The following is a 6,382-nucleotide window of genomic DNA, read 5'->3' on the forward strand; positions in this document are numbered from 1 at the left end:
ATTTTAAGTGATCCCCCTCCCCCCACCTTGATACCCCAATTCCTTGTTTTTACCCCTAGAAATGAGCACAAAAAGAAAAAGCTACTCCGTGGAGTACAAGAAAGGACTCGTAGAAGACTCTTTTGGCCAAAATCTTACTGCTTTCTGCAGATAAGATGTTGAGTATCCGATTGGTCCGAAAATGGTGAGCAGAGTATGGTAAAACCTCATTGAACAAGTGGACAAGGGAAATGCTAAAAAGCCCAAGTGTGGATCAGGTTGGCAACCATTATTTTCTGAACTGGAAGACCTGATCAGTGAATGGGTTGTTGACAGGAGAGCAAAGGCTTTGGTTGTGAATAGGGCTCAGATTTAAGAATTTGCCCTTGCAATGGCACCACAGTTTGACATAGCCCCCAAAGACTTCAAAGCATCACAACACTGGCTGGATATTTTCCTTCAGTGAAGTGAACTGTCTTTAAGAAGATCTACAACATTGTTTAGGTTGGAAGATACTCAACTTATTAAGCGAGCACTTGCATTCAAGTCCTTCATTGATGATGCTGACTTTTCTAAATACAATCTTTCCAACATGATTGCTATGGATGACACTGCAGTGTTTATGGGCCAATCATCTCAAACAACAATTGAACAGCGGGGTGCCTCCTTAGTGTACATTCCCTCCACTGCTTACGAAAGTGCACGTGTTTCCTGTATTTTGGCAATTCATCTGGATGGCACTAAAATCCCACCTTTAATCATTTCTAAGGGCAAGAGGGAAAAGATTGAACGTGTTTTGGGCATTTTTATTCTTGAAACTGAAAAAGCCTGGGCCACACAAGCAGTTATAAGGGACTGGGTAAATTTAATGCTGCCCCTTGTTATGCGAGGGAGCCAAAAAGGTCTGCTAGTCTGGGATGCAGCCAGCACTCACTGCGCTAAAGACATGAAGGCATTTCTGCACAATAGAAAAATAGATCAGATAATGATTCTTGTGGGAATGACGGCCTATCTCCAGACTCTTGATATTGCAATAAATAAGCCATTCAAAGACAATTTGCACCTGAAAATTAAAGACTACATTGGAAATGAAATGGAGAGAAATCAGCGTGGAAACTTTGTGAAACCTAAACTGCAAGAAGTTGTGACTCGGGTGAAGAATTCATGTGAGAAAATCACTGACAGTAGCATTACAAATGCACTGCGAGGAGGCTACCTTGACAAGAAGTACTCATTTAAAGTCAGTGCTATTGCTAAACATGAGAAATTTGGTCCACTGATTCTGAAAGAAATGGAGTCACAAGAAATTCACCAGGAAATATAGGAATTCGATTGTTATGATGATGTTCCAGAAGCTGATGACGTGATTGTCAGTGAATAAATGAGTAAATTCTTGATACTGTAGGATTCACAGTTTGTCTGGTTTGTGTTGACAACTACTGTACTACCGTACCATATATAGGTAATAAATTTCCTTTATTTTCATTTAACAATAAATGTGTACCGTATTCTTCTTCATGGAAAAATAAGACATCCCCTGAAAATAAGACCTAGCTCACCTTTGGAAGTAAAAATTAATATAAGACACTGTGTTATTTTTGGGGAAATAGGATAGTTGTTTTTCTGATTTGATGGAATAATTTTGAGTGCTAGGTGTTCTGGTAGAACCCAGTAGCACAACCTTTTCAGTTACCTGCTATGGACAGTCTTGGTGTAGCCCTTTCTGGGCTGGGTGTGCAGTCTTGTTAAGCCTTGCTTATTGTTGGTAACACTGGGAAGCATGGATCTCCAAGCCAATTGACTGTGAGGATCAGCAGTGACTCAGCTAGGAGGGCTTCTATACTCCACTTAGATGGGGCAGAGTCTCTGGGTGGTACAGACAATCTTTGGTTCCCTGTTAGTTTTGCCTTAGAAAAGTCCTATTCGCGGTGAGTCTCGCAAGATTGGTTGCAGGCGCGCAAGCTTTGGATTCTGGCCAGTTCCTCCTTAGAGAAAGCCAGCCTCTGGGAGAGCTTCTGTGCTCAGCTTGGATGGGGAGGAGTCACAGGTTGGTGCAGACAAGCTTTGTTTTCCCATTGGCTCCTCCCCAAGTCCCGCAGTAATGGCCTCTGGCTTCACACACCTGGGAGTGATTTCTGCCCACTGCCTGACAGTCTGGCCTCTCCCTGACTGGGACCGTCCATCAGAGCAATAGTTTGTATCTGTTTTCCTCTCAAACAAGAAAGCCAGCCACACATTAGCTGTCCGCCCTCTCTGTGCACCAGGTGTCGGCCAGCAGCAATCTTGGCCCGGCCTCCGTCTCTACACACTGGATTAAGCCAGCACCTTTTCGTGTGCACAGTTCTCCATACCTTCACAGTTTCTGAGGGTCAGAATGCCTTCTCTCTCCTTCCCAGATGGCAGAGCCTCCTCTCAGCTAACTGTCTGGTGCTTCAGGGCAATGCCTCCCCTGTTTTCCAGTTCTATATTCAAATTTGTTGTAGTATGCTGCATTCGGGTGTCTACCCTATGCTGCCATCTTGGTTTCTCTAATTTGAGTTTCTTTAATTACTACTAAGATTGTACATGTTTCATGTTTCATTACTATTGGCCATCAGTATATCTTATTTCATGAATTTTCTCTTCTCATTCTTCGATATTTCTCTTTTCATTCTTACTTCAATATTTATCATTTTCATGTTTATTTATCTGTTATATATTTATAGATAAATGAGCATTTCAATTTTAATCTTACATTGCTTTACTTTTTGTCAGAGAACTTTTATATTTTAGTTCTGATTTTAAATTTTATATGTAAGTAAAAATCTGATTTTATATTTCCACTAAATGCGTACCCATTTCAATGAGACTTATTAATTGAACCATTAATTATTTTCCTATAACCTTGGCAATCTATTTTTGTCATGCATATATGACATATATGTATAGACATACTAGGGCTGTATTGGGTAACCTTTACATTCGGCCCATCTGTCCTGTGATAGTACACACTATTACAATTACGTTAGTTTTATAAAACCTTTTAACTTAAAAGGACCAACTGCATTCTCATTGTTTTTTAAGTAATTTTTCTGACTGTTCTAGGTTGTTTATTCTTGGAACAGAGTCTTTGGAGAACTCACATCCCTCTCATCCTCTTACTATCCTCTCAGGCCCTCTGTGGCCAGGCCAGGTATCCTAGGCTTGCTGAAAACACAGCAGTGCTTGTACCCTCCCCTTCCTGCCCCGATGCAGCCCTCTGGTCACAGAACGCATTCCCTTGTCCTGAAGGTGTTATCTGACCTTTGGCCTCTGCCTGACCCCAGCCACTTACATGTGAAATGAAACATTCAGGGAATTAATAAACGTGCAGAGAGGCTGTCGGGGGAGAGTTGGGGGGGGGGTGGGGGGGGTGTCACTGTGCTATTTCCTCAGGTCAATGGGCCTGGAAATGTGTGGAAAACATTTTCTTCAACCATACAAACAGGCTTACAAATAGAAATTCAGGATTTCATTCACTTAACTCTTTCATTTTTTCACTCAGCCTTCTTACTAAACAAATATGAAAAGTATTGTTTTCATCAGGTAGGGAGGGCCCTTGTGAGTGGCTCAGGTTATTTGAGTCAGGAAGCCTGAGAGAGACTATATTGCTGAGGTAACTGAAAGTCAAATAGGTTAATAATCAAATTTTATGCCGTAAAGATGGGCTACACATGCTGCAGTGACAAACTCCAAATCGCACTCAAGGCCCAGGTAGATCCATCCAAGTGATCTTCAATGTTTTCCCTGCATTTTCTCAGGTTTCCAGAATGCTGGGATATACAACATGTTATAACCACCAATGCTGCTGCTCCCACATGGCAGTAGAGAACAGGGCATTTCAGACAGTGCACTTGCCCTTATCTGTTTCTACGCAGGTCACAGACCAGCCTTCATAAGGCTCTTGGATTGAAATATTCACAGACACACAAAAGCAACAACAACTGTAAAGCCTATGAGAAGACACCTGCCATTGACCATATGGGGGCCTAATAGACAGAGCTTGGACAATAATAAGAAGTGTCTTGGTCTCTCAGTGGTTTGGTGAAACCACAAAGAGATGGCTCACCTCTATTCTCCTGGTTAAATGGTTTTACCATCATCCACTCATTTCAGATATTATTGTTGAATGCCTCTGTTGTGTGCAGGAACACAGTTCTTCAATTTATCCCTCATATCACGTATGTTCAGGATTATAGCATCTCTAAGGGTATGTCAAGATGCCCGGATAAATATATAACTTATACATATGTTGTCCCCTGTAGTAGATACCTGAGTTCTTGGCCCTAGTATATAAGCACCGGTAGCTTGAAAAGGTCAAGCACATCATTAAGCTTGAATTAAGGATATCCAGAAGATAAGAGTGATTGAGAATGCCCTGAACTTAAGCAACTCAGTTCTCGGTGTTTTATATCGAGGGATTTTGAGACAAACATAGAAGATCTTCAAACCAGCAAACATCAGCGTGTGCCCCACTGTCAGTTCCTGATGGGAAGTGGGCTGGTTGAGTAGCAGGAGGGTTGAGAACCAGGATCTGAGAATATACTGAATATGCTATTGAACTGAGCAAGGCTTCCCTATGGAGCTGCTGTGGTTGTCACCCTCCCCATGTGGAAGGACCCCAGGCTGCTCCCAAGATGTCACCTGACGAGGTGAGGGTCATAGCGTCTCCTGAGAGGTCAGAGTGATGCAGTCTTGGCTCCATGTGTCACCCAGGCTACTGCACTAGGGACCAAGCTACTATGGGTGGGGCAGGGCTAATGCCGTTTATTGCCCGTGTTCTCTTCTGCCCATGTAGGAGTAGAGGAGAGGTCTCTGTGCTCAGAAATGGTTAAAACCTGATTTTTTTTGAAATACTGGCCTTAGTCCTTGGCTTTCCTTGGGCTGTGTCTACAAAACCCAAATGGCCCTCCTTACTTGATCTCTGCGCTGCAGAGCGAACCAGATCCCATGATGAGGTGGATCTAAAGCTTGTCCTAGGGCTTGGGTTCTCCACAGTCTTGGCCTTCAACTACCACAGGCTACTTCTTTTCTTCCTATTGAGTCAGTTTTCCCATTTTTACTCCACTCCTGTCAAAGAAATAGGTTGCCTTAAATGCTGTGGTAGGAAGTGGTCACTTTTAGAGGGACTGACAGACCACCATGAACTTGCATGGATCCCAATGGCTATACTGTGCTGTGTCGTCCACCCCCACAGGCCTAGTCTCTTGGACCAGAGGTGGGCAAGTGACACAGGCCAACTTACTTCCACAGGAATTTTGACCTGATATTAAGCAAGAGTTTCTGACACATGACTCTGTGCTTGGGCACTGAGAGCCGGAAGCAGAAGCAGGTGGTGGGAAAGGGAGGAAGAGAGGCGAGGATGCACAGAGGCAGAAGCAGGGAGGCCGCACAGCGCTGTGTGTGCACCTGCAGTCCTTGAGCCACCTCAGAACTCTTCATTCTTAGGAAATATCCCTCCCTGGGCTTAAACCACATCCACGGCTTTTTCCTTTTTATTTGCAATGAAATACCTTTGTCAGCTCCCTGGCGGATGGTGTAGAGATGTGACTTCTGAATTGAAGATTATTAGCTCACCATTGGATAACTGACATATTTCAGAAGCTGCCAAAACCTGGGCCTTTTTTTTTTTTTTTTTTCCAGTGATAAGAACAAGGTCTCAGCAGAGAGACTGAGCTGAGTGCTGCTGGGAGGTGTGGTCCTTGTTTTCCTTTTTTAACCTATCAATAATCACTTTATTTATTTAAATTATTTTTCATTTTTAAATTATAGCTGACATACTGTGTTATATTAACTTAAGGTGTACATTCTGATTAGTCATTACATAACTTACTAAGTGATCATCCCAATCAATCTTGTACCATCTTACACCTTGGTGATTAGATGTGGCTTTTTGTTCTCAGACCTGCTGTCCTACATCTGAGGTGTGGCTGGGGAGTGTTGGGAAGAAGGTTGTGGGAACAAAGGAGGGCTGGTTTCCTTCTTGTTGCCTCTTCTATGAGCCTGTGCTTCATCCAGGTGTCCTTCCAATTTCTTAAGCACCAGTGTCATTAAAGTCAACTGGTACACAGAGGCCTTTGGCCCAGAAGTTGACAGGCAGGAAGTGTAAGGGTTGGGATCATATGACCTTTCACGTGATCAAGTTGTAGCACTGACATACCTGGGGCCTTCAGCAAGTCTCCTCTCTCTGAGGTAGGAGGAGGAGGAACTGGCAAGGTGGCTCTGACGTGGCGAGGAGGCAAAACCTCCTGGACAGAGGCAAAGGGAGGGCTGGGGGGTGAACCTGAGCGTGGCTGGACCCTCAGTGCCTGAGATCTCAGATGGAATGTGGATTGTGAGGTGGGACTCCCTCCCATGAGCCAACAGGCAGTCACAATGACAGGGT

Source organism: Pipistrellus hanaki (genome assembly GCF_964339955.1).
Source record: "Pipistrellus hanaki genome assembly, chromosome: 14".
NCBI classification, from domain to species: Eukaryota; Metazoa; Chordata; class Mammalia; order Chiroptera; family Vespertilionidae; genus Pipistrellus; species Pipistrellus hanaki.